Genomic DNA, 24,232 nt, shown 5'->3' on the forward strand with positions numbered 1-24,232 from the left:
GGCTCACTGCAACCTCCACCTCCTGGGTTCAAGCGATTCTCCTGCTTCAGCCTCCCGAGTAGCTGGGACTACAGGTGCGTGCCACCATGCCTGGCTAATTTTTGTATTTTTAGTAGAGACGAGGTTTCGCCATGTTGGTCAGGCTGGTCTCAAACTCCTGACCTCAGGTGATCTGCCTATTCTCAGCCTCCCAAAGTGCTGGGATTAGAGCCATGAGCCACCAAGCCCGGCAGCTCCTTTCTTTTAACAAACTCAGCAGTAAGACTAAGATGGCCAAGGAGGCTGTAGCAGAAGCAGTGAAAGGAGGGTCTGGGCCAGGAACAAGTCTTGCAGAGAACCTTCGTGCCCTGGCCTCTTCATCAACGATGCTGCCCTCCAACCACCTTCTGGCCCAACAGGTCTGTTGACTTACCTGCTGGAAGGTGAGTGGCTGCACCAGTGATTCTTGGGGAGCACTGCCTTGTTGCAGCACCTAGCCTTCATACACTGGTGGGCAGTTTTGTTTTACCTAGTGTGGTGGCCAACACCCTGTGGTCAAGAGAGACTCAAGGGAAGGAGGAAAGGGGGATAAGCATCCCAGCTGAGGACCAAGGCCGTGCTTGACTTCTGCTTGTCATCAGTAGATGGAGATAGCCCACCTCAATTAGCCAAAATCCCTAACTCATATGGGTCTTTCTGGAGGAGCCAGTTCTTATGTAGTTCATAATTTGTTTCTTGAATCATCTTTGTTTTTAAACCATTACAAGATAGCTTAGTGCTTTTTTTTCTAATTTTTAGAAGATACTATTGATTGTAGAAAATTGATAAAATCTTGACCATCAAAAAGAAAAAAACAAAAACAGAAAAACACCTATAATTCCACCACCCAGGGGTAACTACAGTAAACAAATACATTGGTGCGTGTCCTCCTCCAATTTTTCTAAGCACATACAATTTTATTTTTTTAATGGAGTCATTTTGTGTATACTGCATGTATACTGTGGCTTTGTATATGCATAACATATATTTCTTCACATACCTTGAAACTTTCACTCTAATTAATATTTTCCTATAAGGTAATTATTTGTGATTGAAGTTGCCCATGGACCCCATGTCACCTTTAATGCCTATTGTTACAGATTTAGTTTGTTTTCAGTTTTTCATTCTTAAATACAATGTGAGGAACTTATTTGTGGCAAAATTTTTCACACAGCAATATTATAAATATTTTCTCTTATACAAATAATCATTTTATTGCTGAAAAATGTAAGTTAAGGCAAAAAATAATTAAACACCTGAAATGTTACCATTCAGAAATCATATCTATATACCTTTCAGTGCCTATCCTCACAGATTTAATTCTCTGCATGTGTTTATATCTATACATAAATAGATACATTGAGTAAAGTCTGTAAGTCTGGTATAAATATATTTTTGCTAAAACAATACTAGCCTGCTTTTTCTTAATAGATAATGACCATCCTTGTCATTAAATAGAGTTCAATATTATCATTTTACTGCTTTCTAATAATACGTTGGGTAAGTGTCTAACACTCATCCTGTTGTTTATTTGAGTTTTTCCTGGACCGTTCTTCTTTTTCTTATTTTTTGCAAGATTCTTTAAATAGTAAAGATATGAAATTTTTTTGTCATGTTGCAAATATCTTTCCTGGATTATTCATTTTTCCTTGGGACTTGTTTGAGGTAAGTTTTTTCCTCTTTATTTTCATAATTATAAAAATAAAACATGATTTTTATTAACATTAGAAAATACAGATAAAAAGAAAAATAATTAAAATGAAATACCTAAATCCCACCAACTAAAGATAACCACTATTAATATTTTAGACTGTATCTTGCTAGTCTTTCCTGTTTCCCAATATAGATGAGTAGGACCATATAAGTATGACATATTTTTTAAAATTGGGATTATTCTACATATAATTGTGACCTACTTTATGCACTAAATTGATTTTGAAAGTCTTTCTATGTCAACACAAATGAACCTGTACCATTATGTATTAATTTTATTTTAAAAATAGATAATGCTTTTACACAGTTCAAAAATCAAAACAACATTGAAAAGCATACGTTCCCACACATCCCCATTCACTTGGTTCTCTGCCTTCCCTTCCCATAGGTCACTGCTTTTCCTAGTTACAAGCAAATGCAAATATATATTCCCCATCCTTTCTCACACAGAAGATAACACACTGTATATGCTATTGGGCACCTTACTTTTTTTGTTTTTGTTTTTTGTAGAGACTATTACTTTTTAGCAGTTTTAGGTTCACAGAAAAATTGAGAGCAAGATTCAGAGATTTCCCATATGTATCCTGTCTGCACACATGCATAGCCTCCTTCACTTATCAACATCCCCCACCAGTTGATACATTTGTTACAATTGATACATTTGTTAAAAAGTATCAATTGTAACAGTAATAAATGTACCAATTGTAATATATTTGGTAAATATATTAATTGTAACAAATGTATCAACTTTTGTAACAAATGTAATACATTTGTTAAATGTATTAACAAATGTATAATAAATAATAAGAAGAAATGTATCAGTTGTAATACATTTGTTAAATGTATTGATTGTAAAAAAGTGTCAACTTTTGTAACAAATGTATCAACTGCTGGGGGATTAATATACAATTAATATACAATTAATACATTTGTTACAGTTGATAAACCTACATTGGCTTCATTATCACCAAAGACCATATTTTACATTAGGGTTCACTCTTGGTGTTTTTTATTCTGTGAGTTTGGACAAATGTTTCATGACATATATCCACAACTACAGAATCATACAGAGTATCTTCACTGCCCTAAAAATCCTCCGTGTCCACGTGTTCATCCCTCCCGTCTGGCACCTTCCTTAAAAAAACAAAACAAGGCCGGACACAGTGGCTCACGCCTGTAATCCCAGCACTTTGGGAGGCCGAGGTGGCCAGATCCTGAGGTCAGGAGATCGAGACCATCCTGGCTAACACCGTGAAACCCCGTCTCTACTAAAAGTACAAAAAATTAGCTGGGCGTGGTGGCAGACACCTGTAGTCCCAGCTACTTGGGAGGCTGAGACAGGAGAATGGTGTGAACCTGGGAGGTGGAGCTTGCAGTGAGCCAAGACTGGATCACTGTACTCCAGCCTGGGAGACAAGAGCGAGACTGTCTCAAAAAACAAAACAAAACAAAATGAAACAAAAAAATATATAACCAAAAAAACTTAATGGCATATAGTGGAGACTTCTCATATCAGTATATAGAGAGAGCTTCCTGGTATTTCATGGTATGGATGGATCATAATATCTAACCAACCCATATAATTGGACATTTGAAATATTTCTGATATTCTGCTATTATACATAATTCTATAATATGTACGTATGTCATTTCTGTCTATGTGCAAATATATTTGCAGGAAAAATTCTGAGAGTAGGACTGATGAATCAAGGGGAAAATAGATTAGCAGTAACATCAATAGAAAATACCAAATTGCCCTTCATAAGGATGTACCATGTTGCACTCCTACCAGCAAAGAATGAGGGTATCTGTTTCCCTACAACATTAGCAAGTGAGTATATTTTGGATATGTGCAAATCTGATAGGTAAAAAGTGAGTATATCATTGCAACTCCTATATAATTTGTTCTCCTGTTATTATAGATGAGGTTGAACATTCTTTCATATGCTTAAAAGCCGTTTGTATTTTTTTTCTGAAAATGGGTACCTTTTTATTGGGATATTGGTTTTGATTTATAGAAACAAATATGTATTAGAGTGACTAACTTTTTGCGAAATGAGTTGTAATTTTTTTCAGTTAACCATTTATTTTTCTACTTTGCTCATGGGGTTTTTGCCATGCAGGAGTTTTAAGATTTTTCTGTAGATGTATTTTTCAGTCTTTTATTTCATGACTTCTTGATTTTTGAATCAGTTAGAAAGGTCTTCACTGCTCCAAGATTATAAAAGAGTTCTATTATTAATCTGGCAATTTTATGGTTTTATTTTCCACATTTATATCTCTGGTCCAGCTGAAATTTATCCTGGCGTACTGTGAGAAATATTGATCCAGCTTCTATCTTTTTCCAATTAGCCAAATGCGATTTATTTAAAAATCTATCTTTGTCTCACTGATTTGATATTTTTCAAAGACCAAATTCTCGTATTTCCTTGGGTCTGTTTCTGTGCTTCCTAGTCTGTTCCATTGGTCTGTCTATACAGCACCATTTTTGATAGCTATATAATATTGCTTTTTATGTGTAGCATAATTTATTTGACTAATTTGTTTTTGTTAAACTTTCGGGTTGCTTCCGGTTTTTCAATATTCCAAACAGTGCATCAGTGAATAAAATCCTTGCACACATGCATTTGTGTGCATAGTGAATCAATCCTGTCCTTTCCATTTTTATACATGGAATTTCTGGGTCAAAGATATGTGCCTTCTTAGGCTTTTTTCATACATATTGCCAAAATGCCTTTATACCAGTTTACACCCCCTCCAACCGTGAGTGAGTGCAAATTCCCCCACCCGTGCCAACTCTTCAGTATGATAATTCTTTTTAATCATTGCCAATCTGATCAGCAAAAAAGGTCTCTTATTGCCGTTTTAATTTTCTTTCCTTTGAATGTTAGTGAGGCTGAATATTTTTTCAATTTATGGTGGGTTTTGATGTACAGAAGTTTTTGATTTTTTTTGTAGTCAAATCTATTAATCTTTTCCTCTATGGTTTCTGCTTTTGTTGACATGTTTAGAAAGTCCTTCCCCATCCTAAGATTATAAAATATTCACTCATATTTTCTTCTAGTACCTTTATGATTTCATTTCCATCTTTATCCATCTGGTATTCATTTTGACAAATGGCATGAGCTGGGAAATAACGTGTATTATTTATTTATTTATTTCCCGGATGGGTACTTAATTCTTTCATCACTGTTAAAAAGCATATGTTTGTGTGTGTGTGCGTGTGTGTGTGTGTGTGTGTGTGTGTGTAACTATTCCTAAAGTGAACATCTTGAACAGCTGGACACTGAAGGTAACGCAGCTCTAGACTTTGGGTCATCATTAGAAATATCAACTTAACAGGCAGAAATATCAGCTTAACAGGCAGATGTGGCACTTTCTAACAGGTGTGAGCTTTTGAATCAAACGGATTGACATTTGACATTCAAATCCTAGCTTTGCAGCTCACTGCTGGTGCAACTTTGAGCAAACCAATGATCCTCCCTGTGTCTTGGTATCTTCACCTATAAAATGGGATAATAATACTTATAGGGCTGTAATGAGAATTAAATGAGCTAACGTTTGTAGCAACTGTCTACACACGCCTTTCACATCATGGACAGTCAATATTTATCACTTGCCCTTCACACTGCAGCCATCATTGCTCCCTCCTCCCCATCAAGTGAGCCCTCAGGCCTTGACTGTAAATAGGATATGCTGGAGTGGGGAGTGGTTGGATGCTGTGCTTGCTTTTTATAGGTTTTCTATCTTTACACTGTGATCAGACTTCCATGTGTTATGTCTTGCTGCTTTTAGTGTCTTTTCATTAGCAGCCTTTCTCTCCCCTTCTAAAAGTACTGCTTTTAATCTTATAACAGCTAGAAAACCAGACAACAGGATTGTTCGAAGTATATATAAATTAAGAGTAACTGGGATCTGAGTGAGAGCCTGAGGGCCTCTCCTATTGTATAACATGGTGGTTCTCGGCTCTGGCTGTACATTAGAATCACCTGGGGAGCTTTGAAAACATATCCATGCCTGGGTCCTACTCCAGACTAATTAAATGAGAACCTCTGGTGGTGGGGCCCAGGCATGGGTGTGTTTAAAAACTCCACGGGTGATTCTGAAGTGCACTCAGGGCTGAGAACCATTGCTCGCACGCACAGGCTTTGTGAGATCCACATTTACTACTGAGAGGTTTTTCCCTCTGGTTCTCTCCCGAAGTGTGCCCCAAGTTGGGGCAGCAGCTCTGTGGAGCTGAAGGCCAGATGGTGGAGGTATCAGTGATGTTTAGGCTGCTGCTGTGCTTGCTAAAGTGAGCGGCCCCAACACTCAGGTCTGTGTAAGAGCACGTTCCTCAGGGCTTTCGGAGATTATGTCAGTTTCTCTTTAAGATGGAGCTGTTTTAGTCCCCGTCCTGATGCAGCTTCCCCTGCCTCTAGGGGCTTCCTGGGACCATGCCGACTTTGACTCCTGAGGAGAGTGGGAGATAATGAGAAATAAATCTTGAGAAAACACCTTTAGATTTTATTTCTATTTTGTTTATTTGGGTATTTGTTCTCTTTTTCTCTTGGCTCCTTCTCTGTCCTCAAAAACGTATGTAGGTGATATAGTTTGGCTATGTCCCCACCCAAATCTCAACTTGAATTGTGGCTCCCATAATTCCCATGTGTTGTGGGAGGGACCCAGTGGGAGATAATTGAATCATGGGAGAGGTTTCCCCCGTACGGGTCTCGTGGCAGTGAATCAGTCTCATGAGATCTGATGCTTTTATAAGGGGTTTCCTCTTCCGTTTGGCCCTCATTCTCTCTTGCCTGCCACCAGGTAAGATGTGCCTTTCACCTTCCACCATGATGGTGAGGCCTCCCCAGCCATATGGAACTGTGAGTCTCTTTTTCTTTACACATTACCCAGTCTCAGGTATGTCTTTATCATCAGGGTGAAAATGGACTAATACAGTAGGTGACATGCGTCCAGCCTGCTTGGTTCCCAACTTTGCTGGATCCATTCTATCTGTGGATGGAGCCACTATCTCCCAAAGGTACACTTACCCCCATCAACTATTAGTGGACCCGCTTTGTCTCCTGGCAAATAGATACCAAATGTGCTCCCTACAGCCTACAAATTGGGCACCAACGTCACAGTTCCTTGCTACAAAGTCAGCCTTCACGCTATTGTCAAATTCTGATAACCTGCCAGGGGGCTTAGCCCATGGGCTTGAGACCCCTTCCTGGTGTTTTGCCTGGTTCATCTAAAACTAGGGCCTCCCTGGCTCCACCAGATCCTGCGGAGGAAAAGTCGCCACCTTTTCTAATGAATTAAAGCCAATTCCTGCAAGCTTAGCAATGAAGGGAGAGTCTGTATGTGGAGAGGGGTGACTAGAATTTCCCCTTGAGATTTCTCACCCATCATCCCCACCCTTCAACACACACAGGGTAGCTGAGACCATGCTGGATTCCTCAGACCAGCCTTTACCACTGGTTGGGGAGAACAACAGAAATAAACAGAGTAACATGAGCCTATAAAATCTTGTTTACAAGATACGACTTGATTGTGAGGGCTCAGGGCCTGCCCTCACCAGTGTGGGGGCTGCCTCCGCATGGTCAGTGCCATGGCACCAGCCCTGGCCTCGGGGCAGAAGCTGGGACAGCTGTGCTCTTGAAAGTTCAGATGGACCCACTAAATAAAGAATGAAGCTGAGAAGGAGATGAGAGTTCCCCTTGTGTCTGGTGTCACCATCTGAATCCCAGAGTTCTGTTTGAGGATCTGTCTCTTCCTGGGATGATTAGAAATGATTGCTTCTTTTGGTGGTAAATAAGCCTCAGATTCAAGTAAGGTTTTGTTGATCATTAAGGCTGCATCAAGAAGGAATGGGGTGAGCAAACACTAGCTTACTACGTCACCCCAATGCCTTGACCGGTCTTGCTAGAGAAGTGCAGTTTTATATCCACAAAAGACAGTGGCTTTTCTTTAGATACATTCAGTTGAGAGGCAAAATGTTACAACCTTGTGAAATACTCTGTGATGTTCACAGTGGAGCAAGAGGTGAGCAAACTGAGGGTTATTTGCAAAGAATGCTGATGATATTCTTTTCAAAGAGCTCCCAATAATCGTCCAGGGAAGAAAAATACAAGGATGTATCAGTTTGGAGAGACTTTTTTTTTTTTTTTTTAACTTGGAAGTCTGTGCGACAGCTCTGTCTGTTTTGGTGCTGATTTCTTCTTCACTCTTTTCAGGAGAGATCTCATCCACTGTCCATTGGGGAATGGCCTTGCCCTATGGCCCCTACCAAACAAAAACGTAGCAGAACACAGCAAAACAGCAGAGTCAGAGTGTGAAGTGCTGATAGAGTTCCCTAACGCTGACTGTCTGCTCTGCATTTCTGGAGATTGTAAGCCTGTCATCCTGCATTCCTCTGTAGGCTACCTATTGGATAACCCCATGAACTCTGGCCCACTAATCGTCAATGGGGATAGTGCTGCCCCCTAGAGGCACTTTAGAAACGTGTGGTGTTTGTTACATTGGTTGGGGGCACTACTGAGGTGGAGTCAGAGGGGAGCCAGACTCCCTGCCCTAGGCAAGGCAGTCTTGTACAATGAAGATGTCTCCTGCACGTCTCCTGACATTTGAATGCCCCACCAGATGTTCACGTAGGTAGAAAACCTCTTCATATTGGTCTGAGCCTAGAAGACCTAATTCTAATTTGTATATAAACACAAAGTACTTTTGTACAATTTTGTATATTTATTTATTTATTTATTTTTTGAGACGGAGACTCGCTGTCGCCCAGGCTGGAGTGCAGTGGCACGATCTCTGGTCACCTCAGCCTCCACCTGCTGGGTTCAAGCCATTCTCCTGCCTCAGCCTCCCTAGTAGCTGGGATTACATGTGCCTGCCACCATGCCCAGCTAATTTTTTTGTATTTTTGTTTCACCATGTTGGCCAGCCTGGTCTTGAACTCCTGACCTTAAGTGATCCGCCCGACTGGGCCTCCCAAAGTGCGGGGATTATAGGTGTGAGCCACCGCGCCCGGCCCTTTGGTAAAATTTTAATATGCACTGAATTTTTAATGAATGCTACCATCATATAAATGGAAAGAACACTGTATTTTATCTTTCCCTGGAGTTGTTTACCATTTCAGAAAACCACAATACCAACAATAATATGTTCATAGTATTTGAGTTGTCAAAACAACACACCTCTATTCATCTGCATTTATAGATGAGTAATGATTCTACATATCTGTATGACTGTATAATACTTACTTAGTCTTGTTTCAGAACACCAAATATAAAGAAGTACCCATAATGTTCCAGTGAATATTATTTTACCTCTCTTACATTCAAACTTATTTATTACAAATAGGTGCAATCCTTTGACTACATTATCTCTTCTAGTGTAGTTATGCCCAAGCATTTCTAGATCACAATGTGTATTTGTTTATTCTAAGTTATTTTCCTTTTTGTTCATTATCTTATAGTTAGGGTGGTATACTGATTTTCTAAAAAATATGTGCATAGATGGGTTATATCATCTATAAATTTCATTTCGGAATAGTCAAGGTGGACTTACAAAATATTTGATGTAAAAACGGGAGCACTGGGTCTGATAGGGTTTGGGACCCACTGCTCTAGGTGACCTCATGGAGAATATTTGATTTTATCTCATTTTCACAGCAACTCTTTGAGCTAGGTCCTATTATGATCACCACTCTGCACTGGAGGAAACCGAGTAACAGAGACATGAGGTAACTTGCCTAAGGCCACATATCTAGAAAAGCGGGGAGCTAGAGCTCTAGAGCCCTCTTGCTATACCAGTTCACTATTCCACCTTCCACCCACCATGTCTGCCCCATCTTCCATGATTTGTCCAGGTGCCGCAGGGCCTTTCTACCTGGAAGCCCATCCTCTGCCCCTGTTAGGCTTCTTTTTTTTTTTTTTTTTTTTTTTTTTTTTTTTTTTTTTTGATGGAATCTCGCTCTGTTGCCTGGGCTGGAGTGCAGTGGCACAATCTTGGCTCACTGCAACCTCTGCCTTCCGGGTTCAAGCGATTCTCCTACCTCAGCCTCCTAAGTAGCTGGGATTATAGGCACGCGTCACCACATCCGGCTAATTTTTTGTATTTTTAGTAGAGAAGGGGTTTCGCCATGTTGGCCAGCCTGGTCTTGAACTCCTGACCTCAGATGATCCGCCTGCCTTGGCCTCCGGAAGTGCTGGGATTACAGGCATGAGCCACCGCCCGGCCCCTGCTAGGCTTCTTGCAGGGTCCACTGGGGACACTGACTGGAAGGAAAAAAATGACTTTTCCCTTTTGGATAGAATTTTAACAGAATAAATAAAAGGGAAGAATTTTGCAAAGAGCAGATCCCCAATAAATTTTGCTGAAAAAATGAATGAATGATTTGGTAACGTATCGGGGAGAGTACTGCTTGGTCCTTTGGAACAACCCCTGGGCTTTTAATAATTGATTTCAGCAAACTAATGTGAGTTTCCCTGGGGTTGATGCTGGGGTTTGCAGGGCTCTCAGCTCAAGGACAAGGAGGAACACTTCCACTGTGTCCCCGCAGGCTGAGGGAGGCTGTTCACTCCTTTTCCTCAGGAAGCCCAGCTGTTGAAACGGATCAGCACATCTCCCTTGCTGTCTCCCCATGCACACTGACGTGGTTTTCATGTCCTGGAGTTGGGGGTCTTCTTTATTTTATTATTTTTATTATTTTTTACTTTTTTATTTTTTCTGAGACAGTGTCTTGCTCTGTCGCCCAGGCTGGAGTGCAGTGGTGCGATCTCGGCTCACTGCAAGCTCCGCCTCCCGGATTCACGCCATTCTCCTGCCTCAGCCTCCCGAGTAGCTGGGACTACAGGCGCCCACCACCACACCTGGCTAATTTTTTGTATTTTTAGTAGAGACGGGGTTTCACCATGTTAGCCAGGATGGTCTCGATCTCCTGACCTCATGATCCACCTGCCTCGGCCTCCCAAGTGCTGGGATTACAGGTGTGAGCCACCGCACCCGGCGGGGGTCTTCTTCAAATAACAGCCTTTCCTCTGGCCCTTTGGTCTGTGATCTGACTGACCCCCTGTGTCCTGGTCTGAGGAACACCAGCTCCTACAACTGACAACCACAAAGGGATGCTGCACTTTTTCCCCGTGGGTCTCTGGCAGGGTCTCACTCTGAGCTACAACTTTTTCTTTCCTTTACTCAGCAAATGTTTTCTGAAGGCCTACTTTGTGCCAGATTCTGGGGTGCAGGGATGAGCAACGACGCATTGTCCCCATCCCACACTGATCTCAGGTGCTTTCTTCCTCAACTAAACCATATACCCTTGCTGGGGGTGACTTGGGGGGCCATCCCTCAGCAGAAGCCAGACTCCCCACTCTATCCCATTCCAAACCTTCCCCTCAGACCCAGAAAAGATACTCAACTTCAGTCACCCTCTTCAGACTCAGATTTAGTACAAATGACTGGGTTTTGCAATAATGTGGGAAGAGCTGTGACAGGAGCATACAGAAGCTCTGGGAACCCATGGGGACGGGCAGCTGAACCAGCCTGGGGAGAATAGGGAAGACTTCCTGGAGGAGGGGATGCCTGAGTGTAGTCCCAAGGAATGGCTATGATTCGGCAAAGACAAAGGATGAGTGCATTAGTCAGGGTCCTAAAAGGGAACAGGCCCCCTTAAGTTAGGATGATTTGAGGAAGGTTTATGCACAAAGAGGTTATTTGCAAAGGTTTGGGCAGAGTGTGGGAGAACAACACAAGATAGTACAGAAACTCAGGGCCAGCGACAGCAGAGCTGTTTCCACCCCTAGGCCAGAAGACATGGGAGAGGGGCAGCCTGTACCCTGGAAAGAGGGAGAGTCGTGTCATTCAGGTCACCTTCCCTCTAGGGAATCAGCCAGCCTGATGCAAACTTACAAGGAAGGAATCAATTGCCTTGACCTCATTCTTTCCTGTCTTCCAAACTCTTGCTGGTGGTCCCCATTGGCCAAACCCAACCAGGAGCCAGAGGGCACTGGAGCTGATTGATGTGATCTATACAGGGCAGACTTTGGGGCACAGAGCAGGCTGGAGAGTGGATCTGGCATGGTAAGTAGAAGATATCCAGCATGCTGGGTCAGGGAAGGCCTTTCTAAGAAGAGGAGAACCATTTGTGAAGGCCAAGAGGTATGCAAGAATGTATAAGTTGGGGAAATGCTTTCTTTATGTCTCGAGTAGAGTGAGTAGGAATAGGGGCGTCCATCATGAAAGGCCTTGCATGTCTTTCTAAGGAATGTGAAAATTTATCCCAAAGGCGATGGGAGCCACTGAAGGGTTTTTGGCAGGAGGTGACCTGATTAGATTTGTGTTCTGAAATGACCACTCTCGTCCTAGTGTGGACGTGGTCTGGAGGAACACTTCAGACTAGAGATGGTGAGGCCTGAACCAAGACAATGGTGATGGAGAAAGAGGTGGACTGATTTGAGAAATGTTTAGGAAGTAGTCTCAAAAGGCGATGAAGGATTGGACGTGGAGGATGAAGGAAAGGGAGACATCGAGAGCAGTGTCTGGGTTTCCACTTGAAGCTCAGGCTGGGGAGGGAGCGTGAGGGAGCAGGTTGCCTGTCCAGCTGTTGCTTCCTCGGCTTTGCTTTCTGGATTTGGGAGAAAGCTTAGATTGGCCCTCATTAGCAGGACCTCAGGTTTTCAAGGGGGCCTTGGAGGGACTTCCTAGCCATGCCACAGGTTGGCCTCCCTTGGTTGTCTCAAGAGCACGCCAAACTAGAGAGCAGGCAAAGTCACCTTTTGCTGCCACCCTGGGACCTACTGAGCCGGGACCTGCTCCTCTCCCACCCCCTGCCCCTTCCCATATGGACAGGGGATGTGTTTTCTTTTAACTTGCTTCATTGCAGGAGCAAATGAGGTCCAGCTGAGGGGAGGGAACCAGCCATGGCGACAGAGCATGGGCTGTGTGAGCTTGGGCGAGAGTGGGGGCCCTGTCACCCTCAGTTTCCTTCCACTGGCTTTTCAGAAAGCTCTGGTCCCTGTAGGCTCAGATTTCATCCCTAGCAATTCTGAAGAACCTGCTATCCAGTAACAGGTCCCATTCCTTGGAGTTCTTTACCTAGAAACCTGGAATAATTTTCTTTTGTTGCAGAGGAAAATGCTGAGGTTGTTCTTTCATGGTCTAAGAACTTGAGTAGTCATGGCAACGCATGAGGGTGGGGTGGGTGAGGTGGGGGCGTCTTAGCAGTGTTTCGTTTCAAATGCCAGATTAAAGGAAAAGCGTCTTTGGAGTTCGCCTCATTAAGACATAGCTCAGTGCAGGCTTGTTGGATGGTTCTCCAGCTCATCATTTTACACATTACATTTTCCCTACATTTCCTTGCCTGATGGGCAGTCTTCTGGGACTTCTCCCTGAGAATTTTGGCTCCGAGACTTCTCCAAGAATTTCAGCTCATTTCTGGCAAGAGTGTTGGTGGGGGTGACTCTTGTTCCTGTCAAGGACCTTGTCTTGTAAGTCCTTTGCTTCCAACGGGACTGCCACTTTAAAAAACCAAAGGTAACATGTTTATTGAGGGTTTGTTCTGGCTACAAAAAGAAAGATGGCGATTGAGCAGCCATTTCCTTTTCACACTACACTTTTGGTCCAGGATCTTTCTCTCAGAGTTTGGCCAGGTCAAGCCCAACGCTGGCTCTGGGGATCTAGGCCATCCTTCCAACTGCCCTTCCGGGACATGTCTTGGAGAAAGTAAAGGTGGAAACGTTTAACCTAGACACTGGCTGCAAGTGCTTTTTTCCTCAACTGAACCTTATCCCCTTGCTTGAGCTGCCCTGGGGGTCCTCCCTCTTGAGGAGCCAGACTCCCCACCCTGCTGTGGTCCAAACTCTTCTATACCCGCAAAAGATGCTCAACACGTTAGCGCTGCCCAGTTATCCACTAAAATATTTCCCAAGTCCTCATTTATGCTTTCCAGTGATCTCTTAGATTCTCCTTGTGATTAATGTTCCTATTAACCATAGCCCTCATGTGCTGAACACTTACTAAGAGGCCAGATTTCTATTTATCACCTAATTTAATAGTCACCAACAACCCCGTGAGGCAGGTACTAGCAAAGTCTCATCTTACAGAGGAGGGAACTGAAGGCCCCCAAAGCTAACTTGTCCAGAACCAAATAGCTGGTAAGAGGTAGAGCTGCGATGACGTGGGGTCTGGTGACACACAGTGCTCTTTCCACCAGGTGACACAGCCCGCATCCTCAACCGCTTTCACCCCCTCTCACCTGATCACAGCACACATTCCTACCTGCTCAAGCCCCCACCTCATTCCAGCCAGAATGTGGTCACTGAACCATCTCCCTAAAGTTCCCCTTTCATTCTTTTTTTTTTTTTGAGATGGAGTCTCACTCTGTCCCCCAGGCTGGAGTGTAGTGACTTGAGCTTGGCTCACTGCAACCTCTGCCTCCTGGCTTCAAGCGATTCTCCTGCCTCAGCCTTCCCGGTAGCTGGGACTACAGGTGCATGCCATCATGCCCGGCTAACTTTTGTATCTTTCGTGGAGATGGGGTTTCACCATGTTGGTCCAGGCTAGTCTCAAACTCCTGACCTCAAGTGATCCACCTCCCTTGGCTTCCCAAAGTGCTGGGATTACAGGCATAAGCCACCGTACCTAGCCCCAAAGCTCCCCTTTCGTTGCTCCCGTGCTAGGCTCCCCTGCTAGGCTCAATTTTGAGGGTACAGAGACCGTGACAGTCTTGTTCACCCTGGTATCTATAGGGCTTGACCTGTAGAAAGTGCGCAAGTAATTACTTACTTACAGAGTCAATGGAAATATCTTTCTTCCACCAGCGCCACCCCCCCCCCCGATATCCCCCTTATTCTTTCTCTTCTCCCTTCCCAGCTACAGCCACAAGCTGTCTCCATCATCAGATGTGGCTTACCTGGTTCCTGAGTCAATTCCATCCAGGTAGGAGGAATCCTATCAGAAAGTATGTGAGCGCATTTGCATTCCTGTGGGGCCCCCTTAGCTCTGGCTGCATCTGCTTCTGCAGGGAGAAAGTATCCCTACTGTGAGAGATCTGGGATCTGGAGTACAGAGGGTAAGCCCTGGGCCCCCACTTACCCCCGGGGTCCCATCCTCATTCACCTCCCTCCTGTATCATCCTAGTCCACAGAGTAGCTTTTCACTAAGCTCTTACTGGACTGGACTCTTCACTTATATTATCTCATTTAACCATCACAACAACCCCAAAGGCACACAGTAGTATCTCCATTTTATAGGAGAGGAAACTGAGGCTTGAAGGGATTACGTCACTTGCTAAGGACCCACAGGGATTTGAACAGGGGCTTCTCTGTGGTCGCAGCCTTTGTGATGTTTCCTTCTCACACAGGCTGGGCTTCTGCTGTGTTCTACCCATCTAACCTGGGAAGCCCTCCTGATTTCTGGGGACCTGACAATCTCAGGAGCTAATCATCATGGTTAGAATAGGTACAATTTTGTGAGCATCTATCTATACTAGAAGCTCCACAAATGGCCTGATTTAACCTTCATCCCTGTGAAGTAGGTGCTAGGATTCTCTCCACTTTGCAGATAAGGAAACCGAGAGGTTAAGTGTTACCGCCAGTGTTGTACAACTGCTAAAGGGGGGGAACAGGATTCAAACCAGGCTTGTCTGAGACCGAAACCCGTGTGCTATACTACTCCTTCTAAGGGTGTCTGACAAGGGCTGGACTTTGATCGTCGTCTGCTCCCCTTTGGGAACCCTGCTTGTAGCTGGGGTCCAGCCACCCAGAACCAGGTTGCAGCTGCCTTCCTGCTACTGACCTCCCACTGGCTCCACCCCACCTGCCTGATGGGCCAGCCTCCCAGCCCCACCTGAACGGAGCACACTTCTGTGCCCCTCTAGTGCTGTGCTTGGCCACGCGGCAGCCAAGTCAGTTTCTCTGGCCCAGCTTCCTCCAGTCCCCAACCCTGCCCTCTGGTGTCTGTGGCGGTTGCCATGTGCATGGAGAGGTTTTCGTGTGATTCTTTCCACCACCATCGGCCAGCTGGATGGGCTGCTACCTGCTCTAATACCTGCACGGCTCTCTAAGGTGGGCTAAGCGAGTGTCAGCACCTCTCCCTGGCTTCTTGGGCTTCATGTAGCTCCCTCACTTCTATCCACCAGTGACAGCCTCTTCCCTGTGGCCCTGGTACCCGCCTTCTGAGACCAGTCTCTGTGGCTGAGCCTGGCTTAATGCCTCCTCAGCACTAGAGCTCATGCTTCCTGCGGCCCCCGGCTGCTTGCTGACCTGAATGCCTGCATTCCACCCTGTTCTGCCATCTGATGCCTGCCTGAGTGTCTGCACTGACTCCTGTCTCTTGTCTTCCTCTGACCCCTGAGTAGCACAAGCCCCTAAGCCTCAGCATGTCCCCACAAGCCCCAAGCCCTGCCTCATGACCCTTGCCCAGTCTCACCCCACTTAAGTGGACATTTTCCAGCCTTTTCCCTCAACATCTCTCAACTTGGACTCTGCTCCCCATAAAGCAGAATCAATGACTCACCTAATAATATGTGCTGGGGGTCCATGTGCAAGACATTGCATAGGGCACTGAGACCTCCCAGCTGTCCCCTGACTCTCAGGCCCGCCATCTCTCACTCTTTGTGGCTGGTTTTTGCTATTTTCCTTGATTCCTATTAGGGCAGCAGAAGCCCCTCCATGCTTCCCACCTCACTAAAGGCCTTGTAGATTTTGTTTTGTTTTGTTTTTTGAGACAGAGTCTTGCTCTGTTGCCCAGGCTGGAGTACAGTGGCACAATCTCGGCTCGCTGCAACCTCCGCCTTCCGAGTTCAAGCAATTCTCCTGCCTCAGCCTCCCGAGTAGCTGGGATTACAAGTGCACGCCACCACACCCAGCTAATTTTTGTATTTTTAGTAGAGATGGGGTTTGGCCATGTTGGCCAGGCTGGTCTCGAACTCCTGACCTCAGGTGATACGCCCACCTCAGCCTCCCAAAGTGCTGGGATTATAGGCCTGAGCCACCATGCCTGGTCGGCCTTGTAGGTTTTGAAGCCTACCTGGAGGTCTCTAAGTCAGGGCTTCCCAATGTTCTTTGCACACGAAGGAGTGGATACTGTCTGTGTGACACACTGCAGGAACTGCTGGCAGCCTGAGAAGGGCAAGCTAAGGGGTCCAGACACCCCAGGCCGAGAACCAAGGGCTAAAGGGATGGGTCAGGTCTCTGCTCACCTGGAACCCATTCTGTTGAGAAGCTCTCCTCTAAGCCTTGGCTATAAAAATAGTAATAGTTTCTTTTTATTGAGTGATTAAAATGTGCTGGGTGGTGTGTGGGGCATTCTATATACATTGTCTCTGCAGTGACGGGAAGTCGTCACCATCCCCATTTTATAGATGAGGACCGAGGCTCAGAGATTTCAGCAACTTGCCCAAAGGCGTTACCTCTCTGAACTTCTAATGTGCTTATAAAGCAATGTCAGTGTCAAGTGATTTACCCTACAACATTCTTTGTTTCCTCTATATATTGTTTGTTTTTTTTTTTTTTGGAGATGGAGTCTCACTCTGTCCCCCCAGGCTGGAGTGCAGTGGCGCGATCTCGGCTCACTGCAACCTCCGCCTCCCGGGTTCAAGCCATTCTCCTGCCTCAGCCTCCCGAGTAGCTGGGATTACAGGTGCCTGCCATCACACCCGGCTAATTTTTGTATTTTTAGTAGAGACGGGGTTTCACCGTGTTGGCCAGGCTGGTCTCAAACTCCTGACCTTGTGATCCACCCCCTTCGGCCTCCCAAAGTGGTGGGATTACAGGCATGAGCCGCGGCGCCCAGCCTCCTCTATATGTTCTCATCTTGCAACAAAACAGGGAGCTCTTCATGTCTAATGCGTATTTTCATCCCTACTTTGCATCACACACTTAGGTGTTCCAAGGTTATTCTCCAGGTCCTTCTGAGAAGCCCACAGCTCCTTAGGCCCAGTCCTCACCACTTCTGTCCCAGAGGAGTAAACCCAAATGCCTTCCGTAAAGGAGGCCAGACCTTTTATGTAGGGAGGGTGTTTGGGAAGAGGAATGAGTTGCCAGCAGGCTGCCTGGTGACTGTGGCCTTATGGGAATCAGGATGTTTCCAAGTCAAAAGCTGCAGGAGTTCCTGTGTCTTTGCTCCTCCTCAGCAAGGGATCTGCACATGCTCATTCCACGGTCATGGCCTCGGGGGATCTTTTCCACTTTGGGTATTGAGAAATCTCGCATATCTCTATAAAGATGATCCTGTCTTTATGCCCAGCTCCTTATGGCAATTCTTGAGAGAGGGAGAGCGTCAGGGAATTGAGAATGGGGTGCTGTTGCCACACTCCTGCCTCCATTCTGTTGTGTATAATACAGAGTGTTAGCGTCATGTGACACTAGAAATTGCTGAGCTGGTCCAATCTCTCCACTTATAGATGGTGAAGCCAAGGCCTGAAGACCTTTCCTGCAAGGTGACAGAGGAAGAGACAGAAGGACCAGAACCCAGCTCCCCTGACTCCCCATCCAGTGCCCTTCTCATAGATTACATTGCTTCAGCATCCACTCGGCTATTGCTCCATTCAGGGGTTACACGAGTCACTGACTGTTTTGGTTGCTTCTTGGTTGGAGGATGTTGTGCCTCACCGATGAGGGGTGGGTATTGGTGGGCAAGGCCACTAAACAGGTCAAAAATTCAATAGTCCCCACATGGCCTTATTGGCCCCTGCAACACTGGGCAAGTTGACAGACAGGTTGTTTGTGATTGCCAGTGCCACGCTCCCTGTATTCCCATTGTCTGGAAATGTGGCAGGAGGGCAGTTGCCTCTATTTTGAAGACTGCAGTTGCTATGGACCCATCAGAGGCACAGACTTTCTAGCGAGTAGATCTCTGGGTCCAGCTCTTCCTCAGCCTGGCAGGACCAGTAGGGTTAACTGCAAACTGCTCTCCTCCCCATCTTTGCAATTTCTTCCAGAGAGAAGGAGCGAGCACTCTGCCATCTACATATTTTCAGCTGAGTTATATTTTGCATAAAGTAAACTTAGCAAACAGAGAACACAGTGAGAATATATTTGGCTTTGAAGCGTCAGTGCTCTGACAGGCATTTCCTATTAGCTATCTCAGAGCCGACCAGCCCGGCTGGGTTTTGCTTAAGTGGCATAATTCTCCTGCAGTGGAGACAGCTCATTCATTAGTCATTCCAAAAGACAGATACAAAATATCCTTCTCTAAGCCAACTCCACCAACCAGCTCCCCAGCTCGGGTGGAACAATGAAACTATGAGGCTTACCAGCCCGGCAAAGGTCAGCCCGAGAGCTACCTGTCTGCGGGCTTTGGAAGAGAGCTTTGACTGCAGCCTTTCATTTCCCTCAGGAACAGGAAGGACGCGTCTTCCTCCTGTTGGCAGAGGCCTTAGGATCCTTACCGAGGGTGGGCTTCTTCCCATTTCACTACAGTGTCACTTGCAACAGCACAAAGCCCTGATTTAACACACTGTTTTGTTTGTGTTTTTTTAGCCGGAAGAAAAGGTACCAGTTCTTAGAGGAAGCATAGGAATGTGTCCCTTCCTGCTCGGGTCTCTCAACTGAACTCAACCCTTCCTTGATTGATTGACAGGCATGTTATCTCTTATAATCCCTGCCAGGTAAGGGCTGATGTTCCCATTTTACAGATGAGAATATTGGCGCTCAGAGAAGTGAAATGATTGCTGAAGGTCACACAGCCCGGCTTCAAGCCTCTCGGGCTCCAAAAGGCATCTTCTGTTCTCTCTGTCAGGAAGCCTCTTTTGGATGATTAACTGAGATTAAAAATGAAAATACACATGAAAGAAAGCTCCTTTTTTCAACTTGACAAGAACTAAGAATGCCACTGTATTCCAGGCACCCAGACCAGGGTGGGCTGGAAAGCCAGCCAGGGAGAAAGCGGGAGAAAGAAAGCGTGTTCTAACAGGAAGGTTAAAGTACCCTGGGATGCGAGTTGGGGGTGGAGGGGTGAAGAGGGCGGTTCTCACGGGGGCAGAGCTTGGTTTGGGGTAGGCCAGGAGCTGGGACAAGAAGAGGGACAGGGAAGGGTTTATTGTGGGTCCACGGCCCAGCTCCACTGCACGGGCCATCTGACAGCGCCTGACCGAGCAGTATGCCAGGGTGTAAAGACCCCACTAATACCCAGTCAATGAGAGGAATGCCAGAGGAGCGCCCAGAATGTTCTTGTGCAGAGGCAAAGAGCAGGAGTTTGTGACCACAGCTGGCAATCCGTGTCATCCTCACTGAAGGACCTCTTAGCATTCCAGGTGGACAAACATATTCACAGGTGCCCAGACAAATGAGGTCTGCGGGAGAGAAACAGGCTCTATCAGAGGTAGAATATGTATTTACATAAGCTAGGAATGAGAGTCTCAGACTCCTTCCAAAGCAGATGTCTGCTTAAACCTCTTGAGCAGTGCCCTCCTTAGCCTGGAAGGAATGCCTTGCTCAGGTAGTCTCAACCCGCCTCTGTGGTGTGATTTAACACCTTCCCCTTCATTCCACCACACTCTGTCTCAAACTATTTGTTGTTCTCAAACACACAGAACACTTTCACTCCACCAGCTCTTCCGCATGTGATTTTCTTTGCATGTACTTCATCTTTCTCATCTGCAGCCCCACCTGGCAAACTCCGACTCACCCTTCAAAACCCTGCCTAAATGTCACTGAATCTGGAAGACTTCTTCATCTTCTCAGTACACATTTGTCTGTATTCCTGATCCTTTGTCTATAACTCTGGTAAATCATTGATCCTAGTGCACTGTCAAGAAACTTGTCCTATTTTATCTGTGGATTCCCAGAGCCCAGTCAAGATCCTCGCATGTAGAAAGTACTACATCAATTAATAAAGCAAGCACAGCCAGAATGGCTGGGAATTTGAGAGCGTGTGCCCCAGAATGATTGTACCTCAGAACTGGAAGAAAATGTAGAGTTGATCTAAGTAAACCTGATGTTTGAACGCCTCATCTGCATTCGCAGCCTGAGGTAATATACATAAACCACCTAATCTAGTAACTGGCAGGTATTAGTCAGTGAATTGTGGCTGATATTTTTGTTTTTGTTGTCATTTCTTAGGGAATCAAAATAGACATAGAAGAATTCGCAGAAAGAACAACAGATCTGCAGTTGGAGCTGTGGCTCTGCCTCTAAGACTCTCCCTTTATGACTTTGAACAAGTCATTTCACCCTCTCGAGGCCTCGATTTCCTCATCGATAGTTTGGGGTACAACTAGGTGTCCTGTAATTGGTGCCTTTCAGCTCTAATCAAAACAAAAACAAGACCCAAGCAAACATCATCACTGACAGATCTGAGGGAATCCAGCTCAGATCTTCCTGGTGTCATCTCTGATCAGAAATCAGGGAACCAACCCTGACCTTAATGGCCCTTCTAGGGGTGTGCTCTTCCCCTGGGCAGAGCCAATCCCCAGGGAAGCAGAAACTCCTACTTGCCAAACTCCTGGCCAGTCACACCCGCTTTGCCATCCTGGAGAAGGAGGGACTGTTGTGGAGCTTGTGGCAAAATCCCTCTTCCTCCCCCAAACACAGCTATGATTAGCTGTGTCCTCACCACAGAACTGCAGGGGTGTGTGCGGGTGAGTCATAGCTGTTCAAATCACATTTATAGAGAGCTCGCATGGCAGGGGGCTTGGTGGCTGTCAGAGGCACCCCAGTTCCCTTTCTCTACCCCCAACAATTGCTGAGATTTTAGGATCCAGGCATTTGGGTTACAGAGTTTCAGAATCATCTGCTGATGCCACCGGCTTCTTCTGCCAGGCCCCAGCCACCCAGAGCGTCTCCCCTGGAGGAGGAGGGGGCTTGGTCCTCATCCCATTGCCCACCCCATCCCACCTGGGAGAGCTGTCCCAGGGTCAGACCCAGGCCTGAATTGTCACTGTCTCTCACCGCCCTCTCCCTGGGGCCTACCATCCCCAGGACCACTCCGAAGGAATCAGGTACTATCTCCAGGTGTGAACCCCACAACCTCCAGGAGGCCCAGCTCCTGCCACTCCATGCCCTAAGCTCACTCATAGCTGTTGGCACAGGTGTCCCAGCCTCTCTGAGCTGTGCACTATGGTCTCAAATGCCCTCTCCCACTCCCTTTCCACCCAGCCATGGGGACCCTGACAGCTCCCATCAGGAGCTGAGAAAGAAGCAGAGGCCTCTTTGGTGGAGGAATCCTGGCAGGCTGGCAAGTCCCAACAGGCCGATGTTGGGCTGCTGCAGGCAGACAGTGAGTCACCTGGGTCCCCGCTTCTTACAGGACAGAGCCAGAATAATGACAATAATAATAGAGATCCAGGGTGCTGTTATTAACGCCCACCTTTCCTCCCAGGACCCTGTCTCCTTTATCCATCTGACAGCCCTTGGGGCAGGGAGGGGCCGAGGGCCCAAGAGATTTTGTTGCCCTGTCTTAAATAGGGGGGAAACTGAGGCTAAAGTTGTTTCCCACTGAACTGCTAGTCCTGAGAAGAGGACTCTGCCTCCTAATGTCCCTGATGCCAGGAAAGTTCTGCAGCCCCACAGTTAGTGGTCTCCTCACTGGCAAGGCTCTAGGCTCAGGGAGGAAACAACCCACATTTCTGGATTTCTCACACTCTGTCCTCTAACCCTTACTTACAACAACAGCTCTAGGGACTAGTTATGATTATTATCCTCATTTGATGGATGAGGAACTTGAAGTTCAGAGAGGCTAGGTAAATTCCCAAGGTCATGCAGCAAAGGAGAAGCAGGCCCAAGATGTGAAGCCAGGTTGGTTTGACTGTGCTTTCTCACTCAGGGTCCTATAATCCAGGATCTAGAGTTTCCAAGTCTGGCTTCCTAGGCCTTTTGGGCCTGTTCTTCCTCCATTGCCTTCCCCACCTGGGCTGCCTCTATCTCAAGATTAGGATTCCTCCCAGGGCCCCCTGGAGGCCAGCTTTCATTTTCATCTTGAGCAGCCGTGGAAAAGTAAGGACTCAACCGCTTTAATTTTGGGGTGTTAGTAATTATCTGACACTCACCACCCACTCAACTCTGCCCACTAGTTATTATAATAATAACAATAATAATTTAGAGAAGCAGTGGCAATGATACAGTGTTCATGGAATCCGGGACTGGGCAGAGATAGATACAGCCTCACACTTCCTTTTTCTATCAGTGTGGTGCTGGTTTTGGGAGTAAGGACTTTTGGAGTCTTGTCAGTTCTGGCAAGGATGCCGTATATCACATGACTGAGTGAGCCCCTAAATGCCTGTGTGCCTCCATTTCCCCCTCTGTAAAATGTGGGAAAGAGTCTTGCAAGATGATGTGCTTTCAGCTTCTTGAAATAAAGTCGTGATAAGCAACCTTTTCCTTTTCACCACCCTATAGTCACTATTTACAATGACCCAGGAGTCTGATGCCTAAATGATACATTATCTTCATGCTCCAGTCTCCCACTGTCTGACTGCCCAGCTCTTCTTTGACGAGAGATCTCACCGATTGCTGCCTTTGGCCTTGGGAAGGGTGATGGGCTGGGCTGGAGGCCTGGGCTGAGCTCTGGGGTGCAGGGGGAGCCTCAGCTTTTCCAGCCCTCATCCTCAACGGCTGCTTCTGCCAAGGCCCTGGAGCTACAAAAAGCAAGACCAGTGCCTGAGTGCAATAAATGCTTTTATTAGTCCTTTTATTAATGACGGTTGGTATTTGTTGAGAAGCTGGGACAATAGTTATTCCAGTAAGAGGATATTAAGCTCCCTCGAACAGGCCCTGTATATCTAACAGGCTCTGGCCTCCAGCCTCCCTGACACAGCTTTGTTACACTGCAGCACACCCCTGGCCTCCTAGCAACTCCAAGAAGGGAGAGGAGGGATGGGGGAGGTAGGGATAATCTGGTGTCATTAAACACACAGGCCTTTGTGGAGGTTACTGTACACCAACAGCAGGAAGCTTTTTCTTCCTTCTGAGAGCATAGGGAGCCTATATGATTTTGCTTTGTTTTTTTTTTTTTTTTTCTACCCCTGTACTCTTGGCTGTTTTACCTCCAGAGCTGCTGGTGATAAGTTCGTAAAGGAGGACCTCCTTAAACCATTTGTTAAACCATATGAGACTGTTCCTAGTACTTGTTTTAAACTATTTTACATTATTTTTAATGTAATAAACACATTTATAATACTATGTAGTGGCAATGTTCCGAGTGCTTTTCAAATACTAATTTATTTAATCCTCATAACATCTCAATGAAGTAGGCACTATAATTATCCTTATTTTATAAATGAGGAAATGAGGCCCAGAGAGGTTAAGTGACTTGCCCAAGGTCACACAGCTGATAAGTAACAGAGTTAAGGTGTAAACCCATGCAGTTGTCTCTAGAGTCTATGCTTTTTATCTGAAATTTCAAAACCGAGTCTGAAAAGAACTGGGAAATATTGCCTAAATTCACAAGCTTTATTGCTTTACGAAAAGGAATTAGATATTCTCATGTAGGGGATGGTATAATAAATTGTAATAGAGTTCCCCCAGAATCAGAGCATCTCTGAGATGAAAACGTCCTTGAAGGTCATCAGATCTAATCCTCT

At 45.7% G+C, this 24,232-nt stretch overlaps 1 long non-coding RNA gene across 1 annotated transcript in view; it reads left to right on the forward strand.

The window, feature by feature from the left end:
• LOC129033058 (uncharacterized) overlaps positions 1–23,830 on the forward strand; it is a 29,779-nt gene extending 5,949 nt beyond the window's left edge. Inside the window, exons 3-5 of the long non-coding RNA XR_008501517.2 lie at positions 18,116–18,332; positions 19,194–19,321; positions 20,775–23,830. This is a non-coding gene — a long non-coding RNA (uncharacterized LOC129033058). The remainder of the gene's footprint in view (positions 1–18,115; positions 18,333–19,193; positions 19,322–20,774) is intronic.
• The last annotated feature ends 402 nt before the right edge of the window (positions 23,831–24,232 follow it).

The sequence above is a fragment of the Pongo pygmaeus genome, chromosome 2 (genome assembly GCF_028885625.2).
Source record: "Pongo pygmaeus isolate AG05252 chromosome 2, NHGRI_mPonPyg2-v2.0_pri, whole genome shotgun sequence".
NCBI classification, from domain to species: Eukaryota; Metazoa; Chordata; class Mammalia; order Primates; family Hominidae; genus Pongo; species Pongo pygmaeus.